Genomic DNA, 23,591 nt, shown 5'->3' with positions numbered 1-23,591 from the left:
TAGTTATTCTCATTCTCCATTAACTCACAAACAGTTGTTGAAATGTTTTGATATGACAGAGGTGGACAAATTCACAGGAGTAGTGTGTAAGAACACAATATTATATTTATACTTACTTGAAGGTCCCACAGTGTCGATAATACTGAACTAGGAATCTAGGAAGTTGCCTTTTACTGAGTCCATCCATTGGTCCATCTAGCTCAACATTATCTATACAGTACTGACTAGCAGCACTTTCTGCATTGAGCTACAGCCTTTAACAACTGTAACTTGTTTATACAGTGGTACCTCTGGTTACGTACCGAAGGTCCGTTCTTAACCTGAAACTGTTCTTAACCTGAAGCACCATTTTAGCTAATGGGGCCTCCCACTGCTGCTGCACCGCCAGAGCATGATTTCTGTTCTTATCCTGAAGCAAAGTTCTTAACCTGAAGTGTTATTTCTGGGTTAGTGGAGTATGTAACCTGAAGCGTATGTAACAAAGTGTATGTAATCCGAGGTACCACTGCATTGCAAATAAGTTAATATACTTACTTGCTTATTAGAATCAGAACAATTGTCATGCCAAGTAAGAGGGAATTTTATTTTTGTAATTAAATTAATACAGTTATATGTAATGTATATAAATAATAATTTCACATACATATATGATTTTATTTTTTTAAACAAAACCTTGATTATAGCCTAAATCACTGAGCCACTATATTGGGGCTTCAAAGTAATTCAAGACAACCACAACTGTAGTAAAATTAGTGAAGATTATTAGAGACAGGCTCGGCAAAGGGTCAATGGACAAGCTATTGTCTAACTACAAAATAAAGCTAATCTGTCACTAAAAGCAACAATGAACATAATCTTTCAGAGTGAGCATATGAGAACTGAATACAGTATAAAGGAAGGAAGGAATTGCAGGACTCCTTCATTATTTCTTTAGTCATATGCCATGACATTAATTGCTCTGAATTTGATCTTAGTGTTTTGGTTAATTGAATGCAAGTACTTGTAGAATGAAGCAATAAATTCTTATATTGCCATTTCACTACTGCTTGAGTTGCCTCTTGTCTGCCACTATGCTCTGTCCTCAACTTCAGTGAGAAGTCTTAACAAAATAATCCATATAAGTCAATTAAAACCTGACTAAATGCTGTTACTGAATGGGCTTTTTAAAAATATTGCTTGTTAACATGCAGTAACTTCATAGCATGCTCTCTTTAGCTACTGGCAGCAGTAAGTCAGGTTGATTTTCTTAATTGCCCTTGGCTGCAAATCAAAAGACACAATTACTGAATTTATTGACCATTAGGGATGTCTTTAAAATGCATGTGCTCAATAAATAAGCATGGCTTCAACGTGGACAAATACAACATACTATGGCCAGTGAATATATAGCACATATCAGAGCAAGTTATGACAAAACTGAGACAAGGAAATAAATACTGTAAACATTTTAAAAAGTCTATTCTTAATGCTCACAGAGCAAAATTTAAAAAAAAATTGGCTAAGAGGTGCTCCTAATAGAAGTTGTTACTTTTCTGTAAACATGAGTCTGTAAAATGTGGTATAAATGGTTGGTTTGTCGTATTTTGTGAGGCTAAGGCAAGTGTTCTATTTATTGCTAATTTTATTTATTAATGCTGTCATCCTATATTGATTTACCTGGGAGTAAACCCCATTGAGCTCAATTAGACTTACTTCTAAGTATACTTGTGCAGAATTTTAGTTAGTAGAATTGAAAGGCTCAGGGAAGATGATACAGGAAAATATATGGGTTTTTTTTTTTTAAAAAAAAAAGCAAAACATGCATTTATGAAAATAAAATGTCAAGTTAAATTAAAATTATGACATTGATGGACCTCTGTTCTCTTCCTCTTTGAATAAAAAAGATAGAATCACACTTACTCTGATAATTTCCTGACGTAATTTTTCAACCCCACCTTCCACCTTCTTAACTGATTGACCTTTCCTTCTAGGAGTCATGCCACCATTTGACACTGATGAAGGCATGAAGGTCAGGATGACTTCAGAAAAGTTGTACATAGCTTAATCTGTCTGACACAGTAGTGATAAATATGGGAATAATTGTGCAAAGCACTAAAAGGTGTTATAGAAACAAACAAACAACACTAATACTTTTCTACTACATTGTTCACTTTCCCTACCAGAGTACATCTGCCTTGCACTCAGGGTGTGGCCTTGGGCAAGTTGTTTGTTTCTCAGCAACAGATTGATTGGGTGCTGATGGCTCTGCATTCACCCGTTATCTTCTGTTTGTGGCCTTGGGCAAGTCAGTTTTTTCCACCTACTACAAGGCTGCTCCACTTCCTTGTGGGACAGTGTTGCTGGCAGGCCATGTCACTTCCCCGTACACAGTGGGGGCTGGGCTAAGCCCCCCGCACCATCAGGGAGTCCTCGGCCGCATCATGGCCCCCGGCTAGCCAATCCAGTTGGCCGGGGGGCGTGGCTTGGCACATTTAAGCAGCCGCGCAGCCAGGGGATCTCCCTTCTTGTACCGGCTTTTGCAGATCTCCTGCCCTCCTTTCATGCATTGGACATATTGGCCTTGCTATGGACCTCGGTTGGTCGCCTGTTGAGGGGGCTTGGTGGGAATTTTTCCACTTGGCAAATTGCCATTGGCCATTTGTTTTTGCCTGCCTCATAGCAATAATCACAACTTTTGTAAGGTTTGGCAGTTAGGATTGGGATTGGGGGAGGCGAGGTGTGGCCATCACCTGCCTCTCCATTTTAAGGGTATTCCGTTAAAGGGATCCGGGGGTATGGATCTTGTCCAAAGCCCAGGTAGGGGCTAGGGCCATGCCACAACCCCATTGGGGACCCTGGGGGGGGGCTCTAGTTGATGTACATCAACAGGGCTCCCCCCATTGGTGGTTGACCCTTATTGGACTACCTGCATGGCGAGCAGGAGTTGGATATAGTCAGTTCAATTCCAATGCCTAAGCCAATACCACTCACATTCTGTAACCAATAAAGTTGTGGCCTAAATTTGCCCATTTAACCTAAAATACTGTGTCCAGGTGTGATTATTCAACATAAAGGGTCTTGACACGCAACATTCTGCTTCTAGCCATAGCCAGTCAAATGGCTCTGAAAAGCTTCTAAGCAGGCTGTGGGGTCAGCAGCATTACAGTGTGGTTTGTCTCCAGTATCTGGTATTTTCTACCCTCTGAACATAATATTCTTTTTAGATACTGTAGTTACTTGGAAGGGCTTCTATTGTTGGAGTAGGTAGGTGAGGTTTTAGTGGGTGGGTGACGGCACAGTAAAATGTGGTAGAACTAGTTTGGCACAATGTGTTGAGGATCTGTAGCATCCCCTATTTTGGGGAGGCACAGATGCAGCCATCTAATGGGATGAGGTTATGCTTTAATCAGTTCTGATTCTTTTTAAAAATAAATTCAATGTATCAATTACCTTCAGTGTCTCTCCCCTCTGCCTACTGATCTGCATCCATTGGGATGAAACAATTTCCCTTGTAAACTGCTCTAGGCTTTCTTCTGCCTACTTGAAAAATAGATAGATGTACTATGGAACACAGCCAGGGTGAATTACTCCACATAATGAACTATTCTATAAATCCCAGATACTCGTGCTATATTTCAGAGCAGTCAAAAATTCAATGAGGTGTACCCTTTTGGGTACAGGACTGTGCTTCACAAAGCTCAGCGTTTGCTTAGAGGTTTTAGAGAAAATGCCAGCGTTTTCTGACCTAGATACCCTTTCATTTTTAATGGTTTTATAGCTTTGGGCATTTCCCCTAAGAATATAATGGGGGCTGGGGGATGGGTTTGTTTGTATTTTCATATGAAATGCACACTTTTTTTTCTTCCATACCCACACCCCATTTCACTCTGATCCTCACAAAGCTTCTTGGTGTCACTTTAATCCTTCCCTAGTTTTCAGCTCTCTGTTGTGATGTTCCATCAGTTCCCCTGTGCTATTCACTTTCTGTCAGATCCCCTGGGGACCATTCTGTTTCCAGCTTAACTTCCTCCACTTTCTTTTCCTTTCAAATAAAATATAACTGATAGGCAAGGCAAACATGCTGAGCCCAAGTAGACATATGGGTTGCATCATTCTTGTGTGTGTCTCTTTTATTTGAATGGGAATTCTGCCCCCCTCCAAAAAAAACCAACTATGGAAGATTTACAGGTGTTGTTGGTAAAATTAGTATTCATATTAGTATCATTAATAATATTAGTAAGGTAATAATATATTTTCATTCAACTGTCAGAGGCAGTGTGAATGCCAGTAGCAGGGGAATCACAAGTGTGGAGAATGCTGCTGCGCTCATGTCCTGCTTTCAGGCTTCCCATAAGCATCTGTTTGGACATTGAGAACAAGATGCTGGACTAGATGAGTCACTGGCCGAATCCAGCATGGCCCTTTTATTTTCAATTATGCCAGGGTTTTGGTATTAGTATCTATTTAAAACAACAACAACTTGCTTTCAGTTGTTTATATCAGTATGAAATAACAGAGTTGAATTTGTTTCACATTCAAAATGGTCTCATACAGTTAACACCAGTATACATTTGCCCCAAGAATCCATTTTTGGGTCTGATGTCCATATGCCCCTGCAGCAATCTCACTTTTGCTAACCTGGCTGGTAAAGTGACCATCCAAGTTATTGAGTGTGGAATAATGCAGATAGGGAGGAAGGGAAAGGAGAATGTTAGCCGCTTTGAGACTCCTTTGGGTAGTGAAAAGCGGGATATCAAATCCAAACTCTTCTTCTTCTTCTTCTTCTTCTAGTTGTTCCTACAGATGTCTGGGTGTGTCTTTTGTCCAAAGAAGTGTTATGGAAGGGAGAACAATTAGCTGTTTCTCCTCCTAAAGGGGAAAACAAGCTTTACTTCATTTTCTTGTAGTTCATACTACCAGCTGAGGTTGATCGGGCTAAACTAGGAGAAAATCTTGGTAAACTGGGGGGGGGGGGCATATTTGGACCATGTTGCTTTGGAGCTCAAAAAAATTCCTTAGACTCCAAGATATGTGGCAAGATGTCTTGGACGTATGTGGTATGGAAGGAGCTTGTTTCTTCTACAGCAATTCTAATTCCTTCCTCCTTTTCTTTTCCAAATGCAGTGATATATAAAGAAAATGAGTTTGTGAAGTATAAGGTAGATAACATTGCTCCTGCCACCAGTGAATTCAAGTCAAAACATTTTGCAAACCAGTGATTTTCCACATTGTGGTTCAAGAGCATTGGTGAGTCATAGGAGGATGGATTATATTGCTGCCAACAGTGGTTTATTGACAGCAGATCTTGACAACTCTGTGCAGATGCACACGTAAACTGGAATTAGGAGATCAGACTGTGAGATTAAAAAGGGAATTCAGTGTGTCTTGTTGGTTCATTTTAACACAGGTTGGTGGTAGTTGTACATAACGCTGGACCCAAGTATTTGGTATTGGAATTTCACATAAAAGATAGGGTTAGTGAGGATTAGAAGCACATAGTCTAATAATAACTTAAATTTTGTTATGTCTGCACCAAGCCTAAGAGCTGAGTCTTGGTGAGGGATAGATTTATCAGTCTAGTTCTGGTTCATGTCACCTTTACATGTGTTTCATCTGTAGGTTTTTTAAAATGTGAAGATTCACATTTAAATAGCATATTTCTAAACATATTTTATGCCAAAATATGCACTTTTTTTCTTTACAGATTTTGGTACGTTTTTCAGCCTGTATTGCAAAGTTCAGGAAAACATTGCAACTGTAGGATAACTGGGTTTTTAATAGTATGTTTTTCTGGGAAGTGAAAATTAGGTCAGTTTACCTAAAAATGTAGACCAAAAATAAAATAAAATTCAATCTCTAATATCAATTAAAGAAGTTTTTTTTATATATTGGAAGGTTTGGTTTCCTGATTTTTCTCTAAAACTATTATCAATACACTGATAAGTAAAATTATTAATGTGAATACTGCTACTTTGTTACTATGAAAGGAGAGGAAATAGAGTTGCAGTTATAGACCTTTATATATATTTAATATTTGAGAGTGTTAAAGAGGAAGAGTTTTTGAGTAAGTTGAGGATTGTACTACAGTATATAAAAACTGGGTGACTTGTCTCTAAGCACATGTTTTAATGCTGTTTAAACTTAGTTGGGAGTGTTTCATATTCCATTTTGGTTGTTCATGTTCTTTTTTTCCTCAGAAGTTTTTCAGATGTATTTATTCTCAGGAAACCATTCACTTTCAAGCCTTGAAGGATTAATGGCAATCTTGGCCCAAAATGTACAGATAATAAAAATGAATTGTATTTGTTTTCACTTGAATGACTATATCCAATGAGATATTTTTTGTCTGAGTAATTCAAAATGAATTCTCTTTATACCTGTAACTTTGATCTGCACAACAGTGATATTTTAAAGCAATTTCCTAGCAGCATCTAATTGAGACAGAAATGCACATTACTTAAGTCATATACTGAAAGACAAGAAAGACAAGCGAAACTCTTCTGGAAATATTATCAATAATATGGGAGAATTATAAAGTGAATAAGATATAAAATTAAATCTGGATAGAAGTAAGATGAGCAAACTAAGACATACACCCATTATTTTAAATCTAGCTAAGAAAGTTGCACCCTCCTGATACAACATCAAACCTATAAATTAATGCTTACAAATTTATTTATTTATTTAAGAAGCAGCTACAACCACAAATGGAAGTGTACCCTCTGTAAAGGAGGACACATCACAGCCCTATTCCCAGTGTTAAGCACATTGAGCAGGGGCCCTGATGAAAAAGGTGTATGAACACCAGTTTGAAGTTAACAACATAGTTTTCATATAAAGGGAACTACAGTTGAATTATAAAATTTACCAATTAATAGCTTGTGACTAGTCTTTGACCTGTCTTAAACAGATTGTTACAACCTTTAGCTTTTAGAGGTGCTTTTCATGAGATCACTTGCATCATTAATTACATTGCTGCAATCTGTGGACTTGCTCAAGTGCAATTCTTCCCTTAACTAATTCTATCCCCTAACTATAAATCATTAAATGACTTCAATACTCCACATTTCCATCAGCAAGCCTAACCCAAAAGCTGTTCTCTTCTTTCCTGCTACAATAATCAGGCATGTGTGAAGCTCCTGTTCAATCCTCCCCACAATTTAAGGGTAAAACTAAGCTGTCCAGATATGGAAACTGAAATGGGTTTCAGCCACCTTCTCATTCTCATCAATGGATTTAACTCATTTGTCACTTTTTTACAACAATGGTGCAGAACTTGTGACCCGCCAGATGTTTTTAGACTACAGCTCCCATCATCCATGACCATTGTCCATGCAGGCTAGGACTGATATGCATTGGAGTCCAACAACATCTGATGAGTCAAAGATCCTCATCTTTGTGCTATAATAAGCAGACCTATTAGGACCCTGTTTACATCTTCCCACAATTACAAGGTCAATCCTAAATCCTTTTTCCATCTATCCCTGGCCCCAGTGTAGAACTGCATGCTGCAAAACCCACTATAAACTCAGTCCCTGGCCTTCCTTTCTTGAATTGTGTTTTTGTAGCTCAGAAAACCACTGGCTGATGCACAGGCTGCTTCTCTCATTGTGGCTTCATTGTGGCTGAAAGAACAAAGGTGATAATGTTACCATACTTCATATTTTCTTAAGCGGATAATAAATATTCATTCACATAACTCTCTGTTCTGGCATTAGAAGAACAGTGACTGTAACTATTCACACCTCTCAGTAGCAACCTAGGGATATGCCTGCCTCTTCTTCACTCAGAAAAGGGAACTTTTAAACTGATGTTGCAGTAAACGTGCATTTGTGAGTATGGAAATGAGTGGTGTGGTGCAGATAACTCAAGAGGTAGGATGTGCCTTATGTAGAACCACAGCTACCTACAAGGACTCAGTTCAGACTTCATGATAAAACTATGCTTTGTGCTAACCGTACTGTGGAGCCCAACCCATGATTTAGCTTCCAACTTTCAGGCATGGCTCCAACCATGGTTCAAAGCTGCTTACCTGTTTTCATTTCCAATTGACTTAGCACTCCAGTAAACTGCTGAAGTTGTCTGTTTTTTTCAGCACCTGCTGAAGACCTCCGTCTTTCAACAAGCCTTTTAAGTTGAGATCTTTTCCAGTCTACATCTATACTAGAATTGTTTTAAATATGCTTTTATTGTTTCATCATGTGTTGTTTGCCACCTTGGGCTCTTTTGTAGTAAGGGCAGGATATATATTAAATACCGGTAAATAAATCCCTTCCAGAATTGAAGCAGTGCCCTTAATTTGTTAACTCAGGCATAACACCAATCCATTTCAAAACCCGGTCAAACTCTGATTTCTGAAACTTGCTTCCTGTGTGATTGCAAACCATGGCTTGTCATTTCAGAACTTATACAAAATGAACAAAATCACAGTTAAGCTTATTTAATCATTAATGCAATGTCCAAATGTCCAATAGTGAAATCAACTCCTTTGTACTTTTGTTGCATAGCTAATCAGAGTAATCTAAACAGTACTGTAAAACAAATGATGGCTGTATTTTGACTTTTATCCTTTGTGACTCAGAAAAGTAGAACAGTGAAAGCTTAGCAAAACATATTTAAGGGAGGGGTGGGGAGCATTTCAGTTTGATTTATCTGATGATCCATAGAAACTGCAGTGGAATTGGTAACTGATACCCAGCAGCTACATCTGACACTGATGTGCCTTTGAAATTGTGTCAACATTGAAATCTCTCTCCAAAAACTACTGAAAAATATTCTGCATCATCACAAGATCTATAAGGGGCATCACCTTAATTATAAAGAGCTTTGGTAGCTCACAAGAAAAATGAATGGCATCGTTTTCTTCTACTATTTTCCTTTAAAAAAATAAAAACAATTGGAAGAAAACTTCTTGTTCATTAACATTTTGCATCCACCTCAAACTTACAAAAGGCCTGGGAGTTCTTTAAAGCAGATTCCCTCCCTCCCCATTCAATAATTCATTTCATGTATAGTGCCTTGACCACTTTAAAGAGATTGTGTAGCTTTAGAAAAATAACTTGAAAACAAATTAGAAGGTAATAATGGATGTATTTTTCCATTAGTGTAACGAGGTAGCTTACTAATTCACCAATGTTGAAACTAGCCCTGATTGAGATGAATTAATTTCTCATCTTTTAATAATGCAAGTCCCGGTAACAGGACAAACCTAGAGTGACTAGTAACACTGGAAAAAAATGATTTTGAAAGGGAACACAGAAGAGAATAGCAAATAACTCGATGTTATTTCTGTTTCTTATGCAAACATTTTACTCTATTCAGTTATGGTTCACTTTAACAAACATGTGGACAAATGTGGCGTAACATTCAGGAACAAGCACCTTTCAGTGTTAAGAGCTGAATCTGACCATGGTATATATGTATCACAACAGAAAATAATTATTGCATATAAAGTTATAATTAGGTGTTTATTTTAACTAAACCCTAATTCAGTCCAACGGTATTTGCCTTATTGCCTGTAGTATAGCATGTCAGAAGACAATACTATACTGCTTGGAATGTAAGATAGGTTTCGAGATATAAATTACATTCCAAAACATGTATCTTGCAGAAACGCTCATGCTAATCTCTTATTATGACAAGGAAGATGAACATTTATAGAACAAAATGCCTTTGTAACCCAAGCTTTGTAACTAATAAAATGTGATGCTTTAAATATTGTGTAAGTGTTCATATAATTCCAAATTTCTGGTCTGAAAGCTTCATTAAAGTATATAAATTAGTACTAATGTCAGAGATGGCATTAAGTATTCAATAACAGTAGACTTAATGCAATTAATAGCAATTAAAATTATACTTTTATGATGTCAGCCACAAGCATTGGTAAGACATAATTGCCTGTAAGGACTTTTGTACCTTACTTATCCTCTAAAACTGTCCAATTTATATGAAAAATGCCAAAAACATATCCCATATGGGTGCTATTATCTTCTTGGATTTTAAGAAGTAATCTGTCTTATCTTGCATGTGCACATTAAGCTAATTTGCTTTAATTAGTTTTTCCTCATTGTGTTAATAGGCATGTTGATGCTAACTTTTAGAGGTACAGATGTTAAACTTTATTATAAGGTCAATACACAAACCTCCCCTGAAGCCCTGAAGGTGGACGGATGCATTTGTAGATGCTCCTCTATTCAAATAATAAACTTGCTAGATAATACTATTACACTGAAACTACTGGAAAACTTTAATTAATTAGTAGTTAAATATGAAATAATGACATGGGTGGATCTGCAGTTGAAGGGATTGTGTCTGATTGTGATAAATAAGATAAATTAATGAACTGGTTCCTCTTAGAGTAATTTGCATATAAGTACAAGAACATTTACAACTGTGTGCATTATAATTTATTAGTGTCAACAGAATTGAGGATTACCATTGTCAGTTCTCAATTGTCCAGCTGATTTAACACAAACCTATGCACTTAGTTTAATGGGAATTGTTCGTAGGCATGGTCGAGTGATTTCAAATGTTTAGAGCAACTCATGCAGATTATCCAGTTGTAAACCTAGCAACAACCCTGCAAGGGATCTGAAAACTATGGTCCTCCATAGTTGGCAAGTGAAATAGTACCGTTTTACCTACCTCAAGGGTAGATTTTCTTGTCCAGTGTAGCATCACTGGGGCCATACTCTTATACAGCCTGCATTGCTATTTACCACCCCGTTGGCCTTTGAGTTATTAATTTGTTGTAGGAAATAGGTTTGCACTGTTCTGAGTTTCCGTTATGGACTGTTAAAGCTCAGAGAGTACACAAAACTGAGGAAGGACCAGACTATTTCCTGTAAAAACTACTCTTGTTTTTGTCCACTAGAGCAACCCAATGATGCTACACTGGACAAGCAAATCTACCCTTCAAGTAGGGCAGTGCCGTTGTACTATTCCCAACACAGACTTTAATCCTCATATCTGAAAATGTAACATGTGCAGGAGCCATCAAACTGAACATTCTACCAAGAAACAACTGCAAGTTAGCTTCCTGACTCCAACCCTAGCTGCCTCAATCCTACATCTTTTGCTTCCCCAGCTCTTGCTATCATTTACCTGCTTTTCACTTTGGCCCTACAGAATTTTCTCCTGTACAAAGAGAATTTCCATGACCTATCGTGTTTGTCTGAGCATCAGTACTGACACATGCATGGGTAGCTGTGACCCAACTGAACTATCTTCCTCGTGGGAATTTTTTTGCTTACTGGCTTGGTAGTATTCCCACATTAAAAAGGGGGGTGAAAGTGGGGAGAGACATGACAGCTGTGTTATACTTTAATACAGAAAATAAAATATAGCTCTGCTTAGCTGTAGACTTGCTGGGATCTACGAGAATATTACTACTTGGTGTATTAAGCATAGGGTAAAATATGGCAGCAGTAATCCCACTCCAGTACAGTTAATGGAACTTTTGACTATACGGTGGCATGGATTGCTTACAAAAGTCACAGTGAAGCACATAATCAGAGCTCCTAACCCCCTGAGTTCAAAGGGGTTTAAGTTTTTGTATCTGTTCACTGGACTGTGACTACTAGATGCTGAAGCCCACAGACATAGGGCTTTATTGAAGGTGCGTTATGCAACATGTTCTTGACATAATAATAGTGCATTGGTGGGGCATTTATTCTGTTTTATTAGTCATTCTGCTATGCTTTACTAGGCTAGCATCTTGTTGTTGTTGGGAGGAGCTATAGTGCAACAACAGTGGTGATGGTGAACCGTCAGAAAATTTGTGATATGAAAAGTTATGGGCTTTCAGCAGGAAGTTACAGACTATGCACTGATTGAACATGAAGCAGTATGACTGCCCCAAGAGTTTTGCAGGTGCAAACAGCATTGAAAGTGGGATTTGTATATGACTGCCCCAATAATACAAATCACCATGAATGTGCAATATATAACCAGAAACAGTATTCACACCTCTCTTCAAGAAGTCTCCACAGTTCTCCACAACATATTGTTGTGAACAGGGATTTTCACCTCTGACAAATATGGAAGTTCAGAAAAGAGAAAGGCTTATTTGTGTTGATGATGAGATAGACCTAATGAGATTGCCTAGCAAAAGCTAGCTCACTCCTCTCATTGAGTCTGTATGCATACTTAAGGTACATATGTAAAAGGCTCATTTATAATTATGTTTTGGGAATGATTCGTGTTCTTATTTAGCTGTATTGTTTCATACTTTCTGGATCATAGAGTTGGGAAGGATCATCTAATCCAAACCGTTGCAATGCAGGAATATTTTGCCCAATGTGGGGTTTGAAACCAGAGCCCTGAGATTAAGAGTCTCATTCTCTACTGGCTGAGCTATATAAAGTAGTTGTGTTCTGCATTATAAAACAAGCACTGCTAGGAGTTGTTTCTTTTTGTATTCCAATGTATTTCTTATCAATAGAAATTTGATGTGGCATGAGTAAATTTATATTTTAAAAGTGTGGCCCAGAGGGTGGGGGGAAATGATCATAGATAATACAGGTATAATGTCATGGAAACATGTTATGGAAACTCATATTTGGGCTGACAAGATGTGGGTGACTGGGTAAGCTGTTTTTGAATGTAGAAAGTTGGCTAGGGTATGTGCACCAATGGAGAAAGGGGAGACTTAAGCTGTATACTCAAAAGGTCCCACTGAATGAGATAAATGAGATAAACATACATAGAACAGGGCATGGGGGTGTCATAAACTTAAAATATGGTTCTGATAATTCTTCTTTGTTATCATCATAAAAGTTAATGGAACAGAGCTACATTTGTTGAGGTAGTTTTTAAAAGCATCCACACAGGTGGAGTATTGGAAGTTTTTATATGTGTGTATAAAACTGCATTGACACTCTCAGCTGCTAGTGAGGCAGTTTCAGAGAAACCAATGGTATTTACAATGGGGAACCCTGAAATTCTCACCCATACCTTTAAGCACCAAGTTGGAGTGTGTTTGGGTGCTGCTGTGAATAGATAGCTGCTCTTGGATGGCCACAGGCTGCTGATATCAGTGGGGGCAACTATCAGCAACCATGCACTTGCACGAATGTTCCCACTGGCTCGTAAAGATGCAGACAATAATTCCCCCCCTCCACCACTACACAGTGGCTGCCAGCAGTTTTTTTTTCTTTAAGCAAACCAGCTTATTCTTATTGGACAAACTTAAAAGGAACCAGTTTTGTAAAAACCTACAGTGATCTACTAGCTAACTTCAAAATTCATTTGACAGTTTTAGCATTTTTGGAAGTAAGGAAAGAAGGTGATCCTGATATCCGAGGAATATTATTAGGAATGGACTTTACTCTTTTGGGGGCGGGGGGGGGGGGAGAAGAAGGATAGTTCTGTAATACATTTGTGTTCTGCCAAGAAGAAAGCTGGAATTTATCAGCTTCACTGTACAAATGGCAGGGTGCCACTTAGACAGGAAAAAATGATTTTCTGGACAAGGTGGTTTACCTTTAAATAATTTGACTCCTACATTTGCTAGTGGCAGGAAAGGGAAAATGATGAGGCATCCTGGCAAAATCACCTCTGAATTTGTCCCATCATTTTCTCTCCTCCTCTTTCCCACCTGCCCTTTGTTGCATTTGAGACGCATCAAGTGACTAACACTCTTCCAAGCAGCAGCAGAAGAGGAGCAGAAAAATCTCTCTGGCATGTCTAGTGCCTCTGATGTTTATATGCATCCAATAGCATAGTCAGCCCTTTAACAGTAAAAGGCTAAAGAACCCAGTGACTAACTGCAAGAGGAATTCTAAATTTACATACTGTGAGCACCTCGGACCATAAAAGATGAATATCAACCTTTATGGAGCTTTTCGAAATTCATAGAATGGTGTACATGTTTTACTCAGAACAGATTCTTTGAAATTAAGGAACATGGCTAAGTTAGGCCCATTTATTTCAGTGGGTCTACTTTAAGTAAATCTATCATTCCTATGCATACATTATATTTTTGTGGCCTAAACTTAGTTATAAGTTTCCATACCTCCCTTTAAGAACAGTTGCTTACTATAAGCCCAATAAAGGTGGGGAATTTACATCTTTGTACTTTGCCTAAATCGGTCAGCTTTATGGACTTCATTCTTAGCCACATGCACTTTCCCATTTTACAGACTGGCAAAGAAGAAAGTTGAAATCATGTTGCCCATGTACCCTCGGTTTCTGGCTACGTCATGAGTCACTGGTGGTTGCTCCTTACTGCCCTCTGCAGGCAGCGAGGAGTTTCAGGCAGGGGAAAGCCAGGATTTATGAGCCAAAAATCCTGGCAATGTTCCCCAGTGGGGTCTAGAGAGCTCAATGCATCCCACTGTGCCGCACAAGCCCATGTCTGCCAACTTGAAAGGCAGAGCAGGTGTGACCTAGGAGTGTGTCCCTGCCATGGATGAGCCTCCGTCTCTGGCATGATTTGTGGTCGGTTCCTCCACAATTTCCTAGCATACTGTTGATAAAAGGAGTATTATATCATGAATTTTGAGTCTTAATTTATAATGCATCTAAGTGTATTAGTTCTTAGGAAATCAGCAGCTATTGTTATGAGGGAATCATTTTGATCAATTGCCTGCCAATGTCTGGTTAACAACATATACCGTCTGCTGAATTAAGTTTCAGTTTCTACAATGTGTAAATCAAAATCTTTGAAACTTCATCAGTGTGCTCCTCATTTCACCAGAACTAGTTGAATCTTGCCTCTGCAGTTGAGGCTACAGTATATTGGAAAAAAACTTAATCAGATTTTGCCTTCTTTTACAGGAAATAAATGAATGTCTAAAAAAACAACTTTTCCACCAATAAAAAACTCACAAATTAGATTTCCTGCAGGGGCAAACTTTTTCAAAATAGATACACATTTTCCACAGAGACCAATCCTACATTTTTTTTGTCTTCCCTTTGATTGGCTTTCCCCCCTCATAATAGTATGAAGTTCTCAAGGGTAAGAAGAAAAGCAGATACTTGCCATTATGAGGATAAAACTCCTGCCAGTAAAAATCAGGTTTTGAAAGCAGAAACATTAGTAGTTTGACATGCAGTGGGTTTTGGGGAGGTTTTTTGTCACTGCAAATCACAAGGGAAAGGGGAAAAGGCCAATCTGCCTCCTCTAATAGCTGGTGTTGGTTTTGGATGTTATGTGTTGCTCCTTTGATAGCTCTCACATGCATATAACCTGTTATCAGCCTGTTGTAATTATGATGTATCATCTTCATGATTTGCCTCTTTGCAGCCTAATATATTATGATAGCTAAAGTGAGTTGCTCTGTTTATAATTGGATGGCTGCTATTGATATGGGTAATGGATCTCTCCTGTGAAATGCAAACAGCAGCTAGATGCTCAGCATGGAGGTAAATTAAGTGCCTAAGCTACCTGGGAATCAGCAGGTAGGCCTCATGACTTAGTATAGGGATGTATTTTTTCTGGTATCTCAGCACATCTCTAATTGCAATTATATTTCATGCCCACCTTGTCAAAGTTCTTGTAGGAAGGTTGTATGTATAAGTCGTTTAAATACAGTACAAGTATAAAAACAAGTGAGGATGCAAGGTTTTTCTGAAGACCTAGATGTCATTAAACAAGCAAGACTTCATAGAGTTATATCTACTAACTTTACCACCCACACACATGGAGAGAGAGAGAGAAAATAAAACCCACAGCTTTACTTAACTTAAAAATAAAGCACCCTTTTACCACATCACTACAATTTGGTTGCTTAAAATGGTGTAATGAAAATGGCTAAATACACAAAGTAACACACTTGCAACCAACAGCTAGAAAAGCATCACCATTCAGATTAGATTTCCTACCACCACGTTACTGTGTCAGTTTGTGTGAATCAGATCTTGGAATATTTCCAGATCTGGAAACAGAATACACATTCTTTAGAGTAAGATGCACTTAAAAAAACAACTACAATACACCACTTTATCAGTGACATGTCATGCCTGAAGTTTAGCTCATAATCAACATTAATACATCATTGGACATAAAACACTGGGGCGGGTAGGGGGAGAAGAAATAAATACTGAAAGCAAGTTTCTACATAGTACATTGATTTTTGTTTTCTTTGTGTAAACACAAACATAGTAATAATGTGTGAAGTTGGTAAAATATTGATTTGATTTCCCTGGTTTTTAGTTCACTTGGGTTTGAGGTTGACAAGGGCAGTTACGTTCTGTAATTATCAGTCATCTTACTTGTCTAGGTAGTGATGTCCACCAAACACTTACCAGATTTATTACATTGCTCTAAACACCTTTCAAAATAAGCAAGAGAGAATACTAAGGAAATACATTTCTTCAGTTTCCCTAAGTAATGAGATTTTAAAATAAAATTAAGGTGCCTTGAGCTAAATTTGCTGATTACCTTAAGCTTTTAAAACAATTTTGGTTGGTATCCGCTAATCCTGGCAAGGATATTGAGGAACAATCCATCAAAACATTTCAAATCCCACGCCCTCGTCACATCCTTCTGGTGGCATGTCTTTCAGTAGCTACAGGCAGGTAATATATCTAAAACCAAATAATATTTTACTATATGGTGATAACTTCTAGTCTGAAGTGAACCAGATCTAGTAACATGACTAAAACTGAGTGTGTGCAAAATAAAATCATTCTCAGTTTCAACTTAGATTTTACTAAAGGGTTACTACTGGTAATTTACGAGAATAAAATTCAGTTCCATATAATTGAGCTTAATTTTATCACTGTTCTCCTCAAAATATGGGAGAAACTATAATTTTCACCTGGAAATCTACTGCATTTTTGTGTTGTAGGTTACTTTAGTGCTGAACTTTCATTTAGGAGTAATCACTTGAAATAACTTGCTGTGATGATAGAGACATGCAGTTCACCAATTACAATTAAACCATGTGAACCATATGTTTCATAAGTGCAGTGGGCTTTGAAACTTTCAAAAGGTTTTACATTAAATTACACTGTGATTTCATTTTGCCTGGATTTTTTTATTCTACTTTAGAAAGCTAAAAGGTTTTTTAGTAAAGACTTTAGAACATTTTATTTATTTATTATATTTAAAAAACTTTTATACTTTACCTTTCCTCAGTAAGCCCAAAGCAGCTAATGACAATAACTTAAAACCATTTAAAAAACAGATTGACAACTATAAATACAGAAAAGTATTAATAAAGCAATAACATAGCAGTGGTGGGAGGGGGTACAAACCATCAGAAATAATTTAACTATAGCAATTGAAACCACTTAAAAAAAAACACCCATAAAACTTCCAAAACCTAAAATGGAAGGTTTTGGTTATCCTACAAAAGTACACTGCCTCCAAACATTGGTCCACAGTCTTCATTGTCTCCCTAGGATGAGATGGGTATATCTGCATACTGTACTGACAAATTTGAATGCCATGTCTCTGGGTGACCTCTCTCAGTCATTTCTTCTTCCCAGTGGTAGATACTAAACAACCTGGGGACATGGATGGCGCTATGGTCTAAACCACTGAGTCTATTGGGCTTGGCAATCAGAAGGTTGGCAGTTCGAATTCATACAACAGGGTGAGCTCCCATTGCTCTGTCCCAGCTTCTGCCAGCCTAGCAGTTTGAAAGCATACTGGTGCAAGTAGATAAAAAGGAACCGCTGCAGCGGGAAGGTAAACAGTGTTTCTGTGCACTCTAGTTTCCATCATGGTGTCCCGTTGCACCAGTAGCAGTTTAGTCATGCTGGCCACATAACACGGAAAGCTGTCTGTGGACAAACACCGGCTCCCTCAGCCTGAAGCCAGATGAGCACCGCACCCCATATGACTGGACTTAACTGTCCAGGGGTCATTTACCTTTTTTAATTTACTAAACAACATTGGGGTGGGGGTAAAATGGAACTTTGGGATCTGAGAAGCCATGATCAAGGCATCAGACAAGAATTCCCTGGCACCATCTTCTTGGATCACGCACACACACACACACGCACACACACACACACACACACACACAGAGCAGTCTAGAAGGATACTGTGGTTAATGGTATCAGCAGCCACTGAAAGATCCAGCAGAAGCAAAATCCCTGTCAGCAAGGAAGGCTTGGCATGGGTACCCCATAGTAATCTATGCCCCGATCTAATCAGGGGAGTCTGGCACTACCTTCAAAAACATCTTGGCTCAGGTGGAGAGGCAGCTGAGAAGCCAAACTGAATCCTTATTTTGTCCCACACACCCATCTTCAGATATTAACACTTGAAACTAGTTGAAGACTGGATACAGGGATCAGGGATATAGAATCCCAATAGGCCAGCACCATTCCATCTCTCTATTCTCCAAGTTGTGTCCCTGCTGCATGAATGTTGTACATAACTGAGAAAGGTTTATACCCCTAGCCTCATCTAGACTGGTTTCTAAGATTGCATGCCAAGTCAGCCTATTCATCTAGGAACAAGTCCGGTATGACAGATGTTTTACCCTTAATCAACGTAGCATTAAGCAGCACAACTTTCAAACCACCAGGGGCTGTTACACATATGTTTAGAGGCTATTTTGCTTAAACACAGCATCCAAAACCCCAAATACTGCTTCAATTAGGAATGGAGGAAGAATCCATTTTCAACTGATTTATACAAGGAATTTGGCAGTCCTAACCTGATCATGCTTCTCCTGCCTCAGATCACCTCTTTCATTGAGCACCTCCATTCATTTTAAGCATGCTGTATTATATAGACTAAGTGGAAGCATCTCGGAATTTGAGCTAAATGGTCACTCTGATTACATAAATCATTTATAATTGTCTTATGCCATTATAGATAGATAGATAGATAGATAGATAATATAATGCACACATTAAACTAAAATTGGCATCTTTAGAGAAAGAAAAATGACAACTATTCATCAACCCTCCCTCTGCTCCTGCAAACACACACAAATTCCATGTTGAGCAGGGAGGTACATACATATGCCTACCTGCTTCCCAAATTTTCTCAGGTATTTTAGTCCCCCTTTGTATCTCACTACCCCCACAAAAGGAATGATCCAATTACTATTAATTATCTCATTGTTGGTGAGATTGCACGTTTTCAAATCTCATGAGATAGAGATAATCTTTTATCAGACTTTCTCATCAAAAAAATTTTATTTTTATTTTTAACTATGAATTTTCATTTACTTGAAGCCATTTCACTACAGAGCCATTTTGTTGTCCATCCTTTACTATGGTAAATATAGAGCATTATGTATTTCTTTACAATGTGTTACAGTTGATGTAAGTTCTAATAGAGTATCAAAGGATGCAGCTGCAGTGTTGATTTTAAAAGCCCTGGCACACTTGTCGCCAGTATGCTGGTGTTTAAAATCCACTTTTATCAAGAGACTACATTATTAACCTAATTTAATTGGCATGCTTGTGCTAGCACTTAACAATAGATTCAATGATTTTTGGCGGGGCGGGGGTGTTGTGAGAAGACATTTGTTGATCAGATGCCTAAATATGCCTGTTCCTGCAATTTATAATTCACAGGTATTTGGTCTATAACTGTGTAGGAGGAACCATATGGACATACAATATTATATTTTTATTATGCAAATTGCCACAGTAACTCGTGGGAACATCACTCAGTGGTAGTAGGTAGGCCTGTGAAACACCCCTGACTGAAACCCTGGAGAGAGTCGGTGTAGACAGTATTGCGTTTGATGGACCCGTGGTCTGACTCAGCATCAGGCAGCTTGTACCTGCTTATTAACAGTCCCTTTCCAGTAGAAGGTCATCCATAGGAGAAACCAAGACCAGTTCCATGCCAAAGCTAGGCCTGTATCTAGACTGAAATATGTCAAGATAATCAGTTTCCTCAAAAAGTGCTGTTACCTTGCACCCTGCACCTTACACCCCGCAAAAGGCGATACACGGTGACACAGCCCTGCCTCTGCTACAGGTAGTTAGCCTACCTAGAAGCTTTGATTACCATAGAAGGGGTTGCTTTGGGGAAGTAAGCCAGAATAAAAGCACATGTCAAACACACTTTGGATCTCTTCCTTCTCCATTGTAAAGGTGCCCACCTTGGATACTGAAGTGTATGCGAGTAAACATACTTTGTTATATAGCTTTTGTAATAGGGATGCTGTTTTTCTAATGAAAGATTTTCTTACTTCATTTGATGCATTTGACTGAAATTGCTGACAAAATAACTCTGTCTCCTACAACCATAAAATTTTGGCCTGTTTGGAGTGGGTTTGATGGAGGCCTCTCTTGACAGGAGTTTCATAATTAATTTGGTCCATCAGGTACTCCATAGGGAATACAGCCACAAATTCTCCTTCAGTGTGCATATGCACGCACATATACATGGAAGGCTATCTGTACTGCAGGTGGTCTAAAATAAGGGAGACATTTAAATAATAATGTTGTCCTTCCTTGAGCAAACACAATCTCTTCACACTATTGTCAATACAAATGTAATTGCTTTCCTTTATGTTAAAGTAAATAACTTACATACTTTCATTTAAGTATTCACCTCATTTATTAGGATAAAATCTTCTGCCTGGGTTAGCTGGCATGGAGCTTTATTGAAATGCTACTAAGAATTGGTAAGGAATTTGGCCTTGACTCATGCTAATTTAAACAATATATTCCACATTTTAAGGTCCCTTTTTAATAACATTGTTATTAAAGATTCTTTTAAAATAGTATTCTTGTTTTGAATTAAGCTGAAACAATGGTATACAAACAGTATGTTTTCTTGCATTCTTGTGTCTTGGTTCTTTTCTGTTGTTATATGATTCGGAAAGCTATATTGCACAATTAATTTTTTGGGTCTCATACAACATACCCACTGGAAGTATTACAAACTGTACAATATTTTGACTTCAATCAGTTTAATTAATGCCAAGTTGAGTTGGAAAGGGTAAAGGCACAGTGCCTTGATTATCATGTATATATTTTGAACAGGTGCCCATAGATTATATCAGAGGGAGGACAGTTCTTTAATGTTACCTTGTCATATGATACCAATTATTTTAAGTGTGTGTGACATATAGTTGACACACTGTAAATGGGATGTTGCCTCTCAGCAGGTTTCATTCCTAAACCTGCTGAACTTTAAAGGGGGGGACCTTGTATAGTGAAGAACAATATGCCATAAAAATATTTCCATTCATTAAAGGTATAATCCATTAAAATCATGGTAAGATTTGCCATTTACTTCAGTGGAATTTGAGTTGCAACCTTACAGTGCAGTCTTCTGTGTTTTACACAGGCGTGCCTTTAAATTCAACGTGACTTATAACTAGGTAAATGCATGTAACTGGTTGAAATGTTTTAGTTTTCCATAATCTGAGCTAATTAGAAAAAGAAAAGCATAAGCTTCAAATGAGGCTCATTGAAACTACATACACGTATGTAGATGTTTGCAACACTTACACAAAGTAATCTTAAATAATCTACAGTTATATTCCTCTTTAATTTGAAACTTCAACTATGCCTCAGGAAAGAATACAGGAAATGTGGGCAGAAAATCCAGAAGGAATGACCTTTTAATAAAATGAATGTTTACATCAATGCAACATGGATTTTGCAGAGTTAATACTCAGACTCTTATTGATTAGAAAGTGTAGACTGACTCTCTCTCTCTCTCTCTCTCTTTAATTGCTTCTAAACATGGAAGGAAGATATATAGACTATAATGAGGTTTAAACATTTAAACATTACACAACTTTGTCAGACTGAAATCCTGCCTGGAAATTTATATACTGTATATATAATATATAATATAATATATATTGTATCCCCCTGGCCACTTAACAAAACTATTTCTCCATACACCATGGGTTTCCATTTCTTTTAAAACTGCATGACAGGAAGGAATTCAGTAGATGAACTGCTTCAACATGCAGTGATACAGAAATATCTACTTTCCCCTCAAATTTTCAGCTGTTAACAGTAAAACAAAGCTGAAATTTCTCGTGACTTTTTCTTTTTTAACATCTGATATTTTTGTTTTTCACAGACACACTTTCAGATCATCCTAGGAAAATAGTGTTTCTTTGAATATTCTCACCACTTTTTGGTTTAAGTTATATATAACTCTGGTTGTGCTCATAGGTGCCAGATCTAGGGGTCTGAGACTCTTGGGGCCCTTTTTTCCTTTTCTTTTTTGAGGAGCCCCCCCCCCCCCATTGTTGAGGCCAAACATAGAGCTGGGCACAGAGTGATGTCTCACGTGCGAGCCGTCAGCCCATTGCATCGGGCTCCCTCAATGTTCTTCGGCAGATGGTTGTCCCATCATAATGCATCTTAAAGTGCCACATTTTCAGCTGTCCTCCGCCTACATTTATTCCCACCCACCGATTTTTTTTTTCTGTAGAACAGTGAAAGATGCATTAACTTCACTTGCTATGGATGACACTTTTGTATAGGCTTCAGCCAGGACTGTTAAACTTTTTCCCACTTAGGAACAGATAGTTTGAGCTGAACAGATATATCTAAATTGATCCTTGCAAAAAAGAGGGGGGAAAGATAAGGATGATAAACATATGTTTGTTTGTAGGTTATTCACATCCAGGGAATGTTACTTCTATGGTACTGAAAGTAATAAAAATATGTTGTATTCGTGTGATATATTTTGTGTGCCCATAAAATATTTGAGACTATGTTAAATAATTACTGAATAATAAACTGACAGAACAATCCTAATGGGGGCCGGGGAAGCATGGAGTATTGAAATGACTGTTATGCTCACAACAATGGCACCTCACACCAGCCAGGGCAGATAGTGAAGGTTGTTTTGATCTTGTTGTTTGCTTTTGTTATACCAGCTCTAGGACAATGAAAAGATGCCAGTGCTCTGCCTAAAATCACAATGTTTCAGGTTTTTCTAGTGGTGCTAGCCAATGGAACAACAACTGGTGATGATGGAATCCCGTCACCAGCATTGCTCCTTTCCCTGGACAGAGAGAAAGCTACATGCCATCCTAAGTTTCCAAATCTAATGCCAGATTCACCAGTGGCCAATAGTATTTTTACTGAAGGCATTTTCACACACAATTTCACACATAAGAAGAACTTGCAGGATATCACTGCATCAGTGGGGCAAATCTGGATACTATTGGCTGTAACACATGTCAAAATACTTGCAAAAAGATTTTTGGAATTCCTTGATAACTTCCTGTTTTGTACTATGTGTCTTACAGAATTCCTCTGTGCCCCACCGGAATACCTTTTGTCATAAGCAGAAAACACAGAAAGTGTTCCAAACAGGAAGAGGTAGGACAAAACTTTCCATTTGTTAGATTGTTACAAGGCACATTGTTTTTAGTAACTGTGGTCAAGACAGCACTGTACTAGAAAACCTTAGCACACCATTTTGGCTTTGTTTACAAATATTTGTGTACCATCCTTTACTAGTCTTAGAACTTGATTTCCATTTTTTAAACATTTTTTTTAAATATATTACTTTTTGCCATTTTAAAAAGATGTAATATGTTTAGATTTTCATTTTTTAAATAACCATCATTTGCAGAATTCCATTGCTCACATTCCTTTAGACTGCACCAGTATGGTATTGGAGTAAAATGTACCTCAAAATGTAAAGGTACATGTAAAGGGACCCCTGAACATTAGGTCCAGTCATGGACGACTCTGGGGTTGCG

General features: G+C 38.0%; 1 long non-coding RNA gene across 1 annotated transcript in view; it reads left to right on the top strand.

Moving 5' to 3' along the window:
• The window catches only part of LOC117053329, a 258,564-nt gene extending 235,301 nt beyond the window's left edge, over nucleotides 1–23,263 (top strand). Inside the window, exon 3 of the long non-coding RNA XR_004427381.1 lies at nucleotides 23,133–23,263. This is a non-coding gene — a long non-coding RNA (uncharacterized LOC117053329). The remainder of the gene's footprint in view (nucleotides 1–23,132) is intronic.
• The last annotated feature ends 328 nt before the right edge of the window (nucleotides 23,264–23,591 follow it).

This window comes from Lacerta agilis, chromosome 9 (assembly GCF_009819535.1).
Source record: "Lacerta agilis isolate rLacAgi1 chromosome 9, rLacAgi1.pri, whole genome shotgun sequence".
In the NCBI taxonomy this organism is placed as follows: domain Eukaryota; kingdom Metazoa; phylum Chordata; class Lepidosauria; order Squamata; family Lacertidae; genus Lacerta; species Lacerta agilis.
The sequence above is the reverse complement of the archived record's forward strand: the minus strand, read 5'-3'. Positions and strand labels throughout refer to the sequence as shown.